Raw genomic sequence first — 11,327 nt, 5'->3', positions numbered from 1 at the left:
GAGCCTGTTGTTTTTGATCTTGCTGATCCTCCTGTTTTATGCTGTTGATCAGCAAGGTGTTGCTTATGAAGGTCAGAGCAGCTGTTCTATTGCAGCTGTAGGCCCTGTTGTTTTAACACAAGAGAGCAGGAGTGTTCTAAATCCCAAGTTAAAAGAAGTTTTGGAAGAAGAACAAATTGGCTATGATGGCAGTTATGCATGTTCATCTGAAGGATCTGAAGGGCAGTATGATAGTGACATGGGGGATTTAAGGCCTAACCTAGTTCTACTGAAACAAGCAGGGTAAGTGCAAAATGGCTTGCAAAGCAATATGACCCACTATTTAGATCTGATGCCAGTACTAGCATACATACACTTATTGATGCCTGCATGGAAAAGTATGGTGTGGATGTGCCCAAGGCTATGGCCTATAGGGCAAAAAACTTAGCTGTTGAGGCTGTGTTGGGAGATCATAGGAAGCAATACCCAAGGCTGAGAGACTATGCTTAGACTGTGATGGATACAAACCCTGGGAGTAGAGTTATAGTCACCACTGTAACTCCAAAAGCCACTGAAAAAATCCCACATCCAGGACCAAGATTCCATGCCATGTTTTACTGCATCAATGGAGCAAGTGAGGGATTTCTACAGGGTTGTAGACCATTCATTGGTTAGTTCATTTTAGCTTGTACACTACTTTGATGTTGTTAGTTTCAATAGGTTGCACATATAAATGCATTTGACATGTTATGTTTACTTCCTGTTTTAGGTATTGATGGATGTTTTATCAAGCTGACCACTGGTGCACAAATCCTTGCTGCCACTGGTAGAGATGGCAATAACAACATATACCCACTGGCATTTGGCATTGTTGGGCAAGAGGACAAAGCAAACTGGTGCTGGTTTCTACACCAAGTGAAGATTTGTCTTGGAGGAGAAGTTGGACAGTATGTCCATATACTATAATGTTAGACAGACAGAAGGTATGTTTATCCACCTTGCATTGCCTGCTAAATATGTGTTTACATGTGTATTAGACAGTAGCTTAGCTGTTTAAACTGTGTGCACCAGGGGCTATTGTATGCAGTGAATAGAGTTTTTCCTAACATTCATCAAAGATTCTGCTTAAGGCACATATATGCAAACTTCCAGAATGCTGGCTTTAGGGGGGGAGGACCTTAAGAAGTGCATGGATAATGCCAGTTATGCATATAATGAACACAAATTTAATAAAGCAATGGATGATCTCAAAGCTGAGAGTGTGGAAGCTTGGCAGTGGCTTAGTGCAATACCCAAGAAAACATGGGCTAGGCATGCATTTGACACAAATAGCAAGACTGACTTGGTTGTCAACAATTTGTCAGAGGTGTTTAACAAGTACATCCTAGATCATAGGAAAAAACCAATAAGAACTATGTGTGATGGCATAAAGGATAAGCAGATGGTTAGGTGGCACAGGAATAGAGAGAGTGGAAGGGAAGCTAGATGGGAGATCACACCACATTACAGTGAGAAGTTGGAGATTGAAAAGGAAAGGGCCAGGTACTGCAAACCCATTCAAGTAGGTGTTAACTTGTGGCAAGTAACTAGTGGTGAGCAAACACATGCTGTCAATTTGGAAGTTGAAACCTGTGGTTGCAGAAAGTGGGACCTCACTAGCATCCCATGTAACCATGCCATCTCAGCAATCAACAAGGCAAAAAGGTTTCCAGAGGACTTTGTAAGCAAATTCTTCAAGAAACCATATTACTTGGTAGCATATGAACCAATGATATATCCTGTCCCTGGTGAGCATGATTGGACAAAGACCCCAGGTCCAGACATAGAACCACCTGTTGGGGAACGTAGCAGAAATTCAAAATTTTCCTACGTATCACCAAGATCTATCTATGGAGAAACCAACAACGAGGGGAAGGAGAGTGCATCTACATACCCTTGTAGATCGCTAAGCGGAAGCGTTCAAGAGAACGGGGTTGAAGGAGTCGTACTCGTCGTGATCCAAATCACCGGAGATCCTAGTGCCGAACGGACGGCACCTCCGCGTTCAACACACGTACAGCCCGGTGACGTCTCCCACGCCTTGATCCAGCAAGGAGAGAGGGAGAGGTTGGGGAAGACTCCGTCCAGCAGCAGCACGACGGCGTGGTGGTGGTGGAGGAGCGTGGCAATCCTGCAGGGCTTCGCCAAGCACCGCGGGAGAGGAGGAGAACTTGTGAGAGGGGGAGGGCTGCGCCAGAACTTCGTGTATAGCTCCCATGCGCCTCCCCACTATATATAGGGGTGGAGGGGCTGGTTTCTTGCCCTCCAAGTCCATTGGGGCGTTGGCCAAGGTGGGAGGAAAGAAATCTCATTATTTCCTTCCCCACCGATTGTTATCCCCCCTTTTTAGGGATCTTGATCTTATCCCTTCGGGATATGATCTTATTCCTTCTAAGGGGGGATCTTGGTGCGCCTTGACCAGGGGTGTGGGGCCTTGCCCCCACTACCCACGTCCATGTGGGTCCCCCCATGTAGGTGGGCCCCACTCCGGAACCTTCTAGAACCTTCCCGGTACAATACCGAAAAATCCCGAACATTTTCCGGTGGCCAAAATAGGACTTCCCATATATAAATCTTTACCTCCGGACCATTCCGGAACTCCTCGTGACGTCCGGGATCTCATCCGGGACTCCGAACAACATTGGGTAACCACATACAAACTTCCTTTATAACCCTAGCGTCATCGAACCTTAAGTGTGTAGACCCTACGGGTTCGGGAGACATGTAGACATGACCGAGACGTTCTCCGGTCAATAACCAACAGCGGGATCTGGATACCCATGATGGCTCCCACATGTTCCACGATGATCTCATCGGATGAACCACGATGTCAAGGACTTAATCAATCCCGTATTCAATTCCCTTTGTCTATCGGTATGTTACTTGCCCGAGAGTCGATCGTCGGTATCCAATACCTTGTTCAATCTCGTTACCGGCAAGTCACTTTACTCATTCCATAACACATCATCCCGTGATCAGCTCCTTGGTCACATTGCGCATATGATGATGTCCTACCGAGTGGGCCCAGAGATACCTCTCCATTTACACGGAGTGACAAATCCCAGTCTCGATCCGCATAAAACAATAGATACTTTCGGAGATACCTGTAGTGCACCTTTATAGTCACCCAGTTACGTTGTGACGTTTGATACACCCAAAGCACTCCTACGGTATCCAGGAGTTACACGCTCTCATGGTCGAAGGAAGAGATACTTGACATTGGCAAAGCTCTAGCAAATGAACTACACGATCTTTTGTGCTAGTCTTAGGATTGGGTCTTGTCCATCACATCATTCTCCTAATGATGTGATCCCGTTATCAATGACATCCAATGTCCATAGCCAGGAAACCATGACTATCTGTTGATCACAACGAGCTAGTCAACTAGAGGCTCACTAGGGACATATTGTGGTCTATGTATTCACATGTGTATTACGATTTCCGGATAATACAGTTATAGCATGAATAAAAGACAATTATCATGAACAAGGAAATATAATAATAATACTTTTATTATTGCCTCTAGGGCATATTTCCAACAGTCTCCCACTTGCACTAGAGTCAATAATCTAGTTCACATCGCCATGTGATTAACACTCACAGGTCACATCGCCATGTGACTAATACCCAAGAGTTTACTAGAGTCAGCAGTCTAGTTCACATCACTATGTGATTAACACTCAATGAGTTTTATGTTTGATCATGTTGCTTGTGAGAGAGGTTTTAGTCAACGGGTCTGAACCTTTCAGATCCGTGTGTGCTTTACAAATCTCTATGTCATCTCCTAGATGCAGCTACCACGCTCTATTTGGAGCTATTCCAAACAACTGTTCTACTTGGAGCTATTCTAAATTATTGCTCCATTATATGTATCCGGTCTCTCTACTCAGAGCTATCCGGATAGGTGTCAAGCTTGCATCGTCGTAACCTTTATGACGAACTCTTTTACCACCTCCATAATCGAGAAAATTCCTTAGTCCACTAGTTACTAAGGATAACTTTGACCGCTGTCCTGTGAGCCATTCTTGGATCACTCTTGTACCCCTTGACTGACTCATGGCAAGGCACACTTCAGGTGCGGTACACAGCATAGCATACTGAAGAGCCTACGTCTTAAGCATAGGGGACGACCTTCATCCTTTCTCTCTATTCTACTGTGGTCGAGCTTTAAGTCTTAACTTCGTACCTTACAACTCAGGCAAGAACTCCTTCTTTGACTGGTCCATCTTGAACACCTTCAAGATCATGTCAAGGTATGTGCTCATTTGAAAGTATTATTAAGCATTTTGATCTATCCTTATAGATCTTGATGCTCAATGTTCAAGTAGCTTAATCCAGGCTTTCCATTGAAAAACACTTTCAAAATAACCCTATATGCTTTCCAGAAATTCTACGTCATTTCTGATCAACAATATGTCAACAACATATACTCATCAGAAATTCTATAGTGCTCCCACTCACTTCTTTGGAAATACAAGTTTCTCATAAACTTTGTACAAACCCAAAATTTTTGATCATCATCAAAGCATACATTCCAACTCCGAGATGCTCACTCCAGTCCTTAGAAGGATTGCTGGAGCTTTGCATACTTATTAGCATCTTTCAGGATTGACAAAACCTCCCGGTTGTATCACATACAACCTTTCCTCATTAAAATCGTCGAGGAAACAATGTTTTGACATCCTATCTGCAAGATTTCATAAATAATGCAGTAATCGCTAATATAATTCCAACAGACTCTTAGCATCGCTACGAGTGAGAAAATCTCATCGTAGTCAACTCCTTGAACTTGTCGGAAAACATCTTAACGACAGGTCGAGCTTTCTTAATGGTGACATTTACCATCATTGTCCGTCTTCCTTTTGAAATCCATCTGTACTCATTAGCCTTACGACCATCGAGCCGTTCTGCCAAAGTCTACACTTTGTTTTCGTACATGGATCCTCTCTCGGATTTTATGGCCTCAAGCCATTTATCGGAATCCGGGCCCACCATCGCTTCTCCATAGCTCGTAGGTTCATTGTTGTCTAGCAACATGGCCTTCAAGACATGATTATGTACCACTCTGAAGTAGTACGCATCATTGTCATCCTACGAGGTTTGGGAGTGACTTGATCCGAAGTTTCATGATCAATATCATAAGCTTCCACTTCAATTGGTGTAGGTGCCATAGGAACAACTCCCTGTGCCCTGTCACACACTAGTTGAAGAGACGGTTCAATAACCTCATCAAGTCTCCACCATCCTCCCACTCAATTCTTTCGAGAGAAACTTTTCCTCGAGAAAGGACCCGATTCTAGAAACAATCCATATTGCTTTCGGATCTGAATTAGGAGGTATACCCAACTGTTTTGGGTTTCCTATGAAGATGCATTTTATCCGCTTTGGGTTCGAGCTTATCAACCTGAAACTTTTTCATATAAGCGTCGCAGCCCCAAACTTTTAAGAAACGACAACTTAGGTTTCTCTAAACCATAATTCATACGGTGTCATCTCATCGGAATTACGTGGTGCCCTATTTAAAGTGAATGTGGTTGTCTCTAATGCCTAACCCATGAACGATAGTGGTAATTCGATAAGAGACATCATGGTACGCACCATATCCAATAGGGTGCAACTATGATGTTCGGACACACCATCACATTATGGTGTTCCAGGCGGTATTAATTGCGAAACAATTTCCACAATGTCTTAATTGTGTGCCAAAACTCGTAACTCAGATATTCATCTCTATGATCATATCATAGACATTTTATCCTCTTATCACAATGATCTTCTACTTCACTCTGAAATTACTTGAACCATTCAATAATTCAGACTTGTGTTTCATCAAGTAAATATTCTCAACATCTACTCGAATCATCTGTGAAGTAAGATCATAACGATATTCACTGCATGCCTCAGCACTCATTGGATTGGACACATCAAAATGTGTTACTTCCAACAAGTTGCTATCTTGTTCCATCTTACTGAAAACGAGGCTTTTCAGTCATCTTGCCCATGTGGTATGATTTGCATATCTCAAGTGATTCAAAATCAAGTGAGTCCAAACGGTCCATTTGCATGGAGTTTCTTCATGCATATACACCAATAGACATGGTTCGCATGTCTCAAACTTTTCAAAACGAGTGAGTCCAAAGATCCATCAACATGGAGCTTCTTCATGCGTTTTATACCATTATGACTTACATGGCAGTGCCACAAGTAATGGTACTATCATTACTATCTTATATCTTTTGGCATGAAAATGTGTATCACTACGACCGAGATTCAATAAACCATTCCTTTAGGTGCAAGACCATTGAAGGTATTATTCAAAAATAGAGTAACCATTATTCTCCTTAAATGAATAACCGTATTGCGATAGACATAATCCAATCATGTCTATGCTCAACGCAAACACCAATCTCGGTGGTAGAGGGAGCGTGCGATGCTTGATCATATCAACCTTGGAAACACTTCCAACATATATCGTCAGCTCACCTTTAGCTAGTCTCCGTTTATTCCGTAGCTTTTATTTCGAGTTACTAACACTTAGCAACCGAACCGGTATCCAATACCCTGGTGCTACTAGGAGTACTAGTAAAGTACACATTAACATAATGTATATCCAATATACTTCTATCGACCTTGCCAGCCTTCTCATCTACCAAGTATCTAAGGTAATGCTGCTCCAGTGGTTGTTCCCCTTATTACAGAAGCACTTAGTCTCGGGTTTGGGTTCAACCTTGGGTTTCTTCACTAGAGCAGCAGCTGAATTGCCGTTTCATGAAGTATCCCTTTGTTCCCTTGTCCTTCTTGAAACTAGTGGTTTCACCAACCATCAACAATTGATGCTCCTTCTTAATTTCTACTTTCGCGGTGTCAAACATCATGAATATTTCAAGGATTATCATATCTATCCCTGATATGTTATAGTTAATCACGAAGCTCTAGCAGCTTGGTGGCAATGACTTTGGGGAAACATCACTATCTCATCTGGAGGATCAACTCCCACTCGATTCAAGTGATTGTTGTGCTCAGACAATCTGAGCACAAGCTCAACGATTTAGCTTTTCTCCCTTAGTTTGCAGGCTAAGAAAATCGTCGGAGGTCTTATACCTCTTGACGTGGGCACGAGCCTGAAATCCCAATTTCAGCCCTCGAAACATCTCATATGTTCCGCGACGTTTCGAAAACGTCTTTGGTGCCTCTACTTAAACCATTTAATTGAACTATCACGTACTTATCAAAACGTGTATGTCCGATGTTCACAACATCGACAAACGACGTTGGGGTTCAGCACACTGAGCGGTGCATTAAGGACATAAGCTTTCTACTGATCGCATAATCGCTACTATCAACTTTCAACTATATTTTCTCTAGGAACATATCTAAATAGTGGAACTAAAGCGCGAGCTTACGACATAATTTGCAAAAGGTCTTTTGACTATGTTCAGGATAATTAAGTTCATCTTATGAACTCCCACTTAGATAGACATCCCTCTGGTCATCTAAGTGATCACATGATCCGAGTCAACTAGGCCGTGTCCGATCATCACGTGAGACGGACTAGTCATCATCGGTGAACATCTTCATGTTGATCGTATCTACCATACGACTCATGCTCGACCTTTCGGTCTCCGTGTTCCAAGGCCATGTCTGCACATGCTAGGCTCGTCAAGTTAACCCTAAGTGTTTTCGCTGTGTAAAACTGTCTTACACCCGTTGTATGTGAACGTAAGAATCCATCACACCCGATCATCACGTGGTGCTTAGAAGCGACGAACTGTAGCAACGGTGCACAATTAGGGGAGAACACTTCTTGAAATTTTGTAAGGGATCATCTTATTTACTACCGTCGTCCTAAGCAAACAAGATGCATAAACATGATAAACATCACATGCAATCAAATAGTGACATGATATGGCCAATATCATTTTGCTCCTTTTGATCTTCATCTTCGGGGCTCCATGATCATCATCGTCACCGGCACGACACCATGATCTCCATCATCGTGTATTCATGAAGTTGTCACGCCAATGACTACTTCTACTTCTATGACTAACGCGTTTAGCAATAAAGTAAAGTAGTTTACATGGCGTTCTTCAATGACACGCAGGTCATACAATAAATAAAGACAACTCCTATGGCTCCTGCCGGTTGTCATACTCATCGACATGCAAGTCGTGAATCCTATTACAAGAATATGATCAATCTCATACATCACATATCATTCATCACATTCTTCTTGGCCATATCACATCACATAGCATACCCTGCAAAAACAAGTTAGACGTCCTCTAATTGTTGTTGCATGTTTTACGTGGCTGCTATGGGTTTCTAGCAAGAACGTTTCTTACCTACGCAAGACCACAACGTGATATGCCAATTGCTATTTACCCTTCATAAGGACCCTTTTCATCGAATCCGTTCCGACTAAAGTGGGAGAGACTGGCACCCGCTAGCCACCTTATGCACCAAGTGCATGTCAATCGGTGGAACCTGTCTCACGTAAGAGTACGTGTAAGGTCGGTCCGGGCCGCTTCATCCCACAATACCGTCGAAACAAGATTGGACTAGTAACGGTAAGCATATTGAACAACATCAACGCCCACAACTACTTTGTGTTCTACTCGTGCAAAGAATCTACGCAATAGACCTAGCTCATGATGCCACTGTTGGGGAACGTAGCAGAAATTCAAAATTTTCCTACGTGTCACCAAGATCTATCTACGGAGAGACCAGCAACGAGTAGAAAGAGAGTGCATCTACATACCCTTGTAGATCGCTAAGCGGAAGCGTTCAAGTGAACGGGGTTGATGGAGTCGTACTCGTCGTGATTCAAATCACCGATGATCCTAGTGCCGAACGGACGGCACCTCCGCGTTCAACACACGTACAGCCCGGTGATGTCTCCCACGCCTTGATCCAGCAAGGAGAGAGGGAGAGGTTGAGGAAGACTCCATCCAACAGCAGCACAACGGCGTGGTGGTGGTGGAGGAGCGTGGCAATCCAGCAGGGCTTCGCCAAGCACCATGGGAGAGGAGGAGTAGGAAGAGAGGTAGGGTTGTGCCAGAACTTCGTGTATAGCTCCCATGCGCCTCCCCACTATATATAGGGGTGGAGGGGCTGGTTTCTTGCCCTCCAAGTCCATTGGGGCGTTGGCCAAGGTGGGAGGAAAGAAATCTCATTATTTCCTTCCCCACCGATTGTTATCCCCCCTTTTTAGGGATCTTGATCTTATCCCTTCGGGATATGATCTTATTCCTTCTAAGGGGGGATCTTGGTGCGCCTTGACCAGGGGTGTGGGGCCTTGCCCCCACTACCCACGTCCATGTGGGTCCCCCCATGCAGGTGGGCCCCACTCCGGAACCTTCTAGAACCTTCCCGGTACAATACCGAAAAATCTCGAACATTTTCCGGTGGCCAAAATAGGACTTCCCATATATAAATCTTTACCTCCGGACCATTCCGGAACTCCTCGTGACGTCCGGGATCTCATCCGGGACTCCGAACAACATTCGGTAACCACATACAAACTTCCTTTATAACCCTAGCATCATCGAACCTTAAGTGTGTAGACCCTACGGGTTCGGGAGACATGTAGACATGACCGAGACGTTCTCCGGTCAATAACCAACAGCGGGATCTGGATACCCATGATGGCTCCCACATGTTCCACGATGATCTCATCGGATGAACCACGATGTCAAGGACTTAATCAATCCTGTATTCAATTCCCTTTGTCTATCGGTATGTTACTTGCCCGAGATTCGATCGTCGGTATCCAATACCTTGTTCAATCTCGTTACCGGCAAGTCACTTTACTCGTTCCGTAACACATCATCCCGTGATCAACTCCTTGGTCACATTGCGCATATGATGATGTCCTACCGAGTGGGCCCAGAGATACCTCTCCGTTTACACGGAGTGACAAATCCCACTCTCGATCCGCATAAAACAATAGATACTTTCGGAGATACCTGTAGTGCACCTTTATAGTCACCCAGTTACGTTGTGACGTTTGATACACCCAAAGCACTCCTACGGTATCCAGGAGTTACACGCTCTCATGGTCGAAGGAAGAGATACTTGACATTGGCAAAGCTCTAGCAAATGAACTACACGATCTTTTGTGCTAGTCTTAGGATTGGGTCTTGTCCATCACATCATTCTCCTAATGATGTGATCCCGTTATCAACGACATCCAATGTCCATAGCCAGGAAACCATGACTATCTGTTGATCACAATGAGCTAGTCAACTAGAGGCTCACTAGGGACATATTGTGGTCTATGTATTCACACGTGTATTACGATTTCCGGATAATACAGTTATAGCATGAATAAAAGACAATTATCATGAACAAGGAAATATAATAATAATACTTTTATTATTGCCTCTAGGGCATATTTCCAACAAACACTTCTTGAAATTTTGTAAGGGATCATCTTATTTACTACCGTCGTCCTAAGTAAACAAGATGCATAATCATAATAAACATCACATGCAATCAAATAGTGACATGATATGGCCAATATCATTTTGCTCCTTTTGATCTTCATCTTCGGGGCTCCATGATCATCATCGTCACCGGCATGACACCATGATCTCCATCATCATGATCTCCATCATCGTGTCTTCATGAAGTTGTCACGCCAACGACTACTTCTACTTCTATGGCTAACGCGTTTAGCAATAAAGTAAAGTAAGTTACATGGCGTTCTTCAATGACACGCAGGTCATACAATAAATTAAGACAACTCCTATGGCTCCTGCCGGTTGTCATACTCATCGACATGCAAGTCGTGAATCCTATTACAAGAACATGATCAATCTCATACATCACATATATCATTCATCACATCCTTTTGGCCATATCACATCACATAGCATACCCTGCAAAAACAAGTTAGACGTCCTCTAATTGTTGTTTGCATGTTTTATGTGGCTGCTATGGGTTTCTAGCAAGAACGTTTCTTACCTACGCAAAACCACAACGTGATATGCCAATTGCTATTTACCCTTCATAAGGACCCTTTTCATCGAATCCGTTCCGACTAAAGTGGGAGAGACTGGCACCCGCTAGCCACCTTATGCACCAAGTGCATGTCAATCGGTGGAACCTGTCTCACGTAAGAGTACGTGTAAGGTCGGTCCAGGCCGCTTCATCCCACAATACCGTCGAAACAAGATTGGACTAGTAACGGTAAGCATATTGAACAACATCAACGCCCACAACTACTTTGTGTTCTACTCGTGCAAAGAATCTACGCAATAGACCTAGCTCATGATGCCACTGTTGGGGAACGTAGCAGAAATTCAAAA

Source organism: Triticum aestivum, chromosome 2B (genome assembly GCF_018294505.1).
Source record: "Triticum aestivum cultivar Chinese Spring chromosome 2B, IWGSC CS RefSeq v2.1, whole genome shotgun sequence".
In the NCBI taxonomy this organism is placed as follows: Eukaryota; Viridiplantae; Streptophyta; class Magnoliopsida; order Poales; family Poaceae; genus Triticum; species Triticum aestivum.
This window is presented reverse-complemented; position numbering follows the sequence as displayed.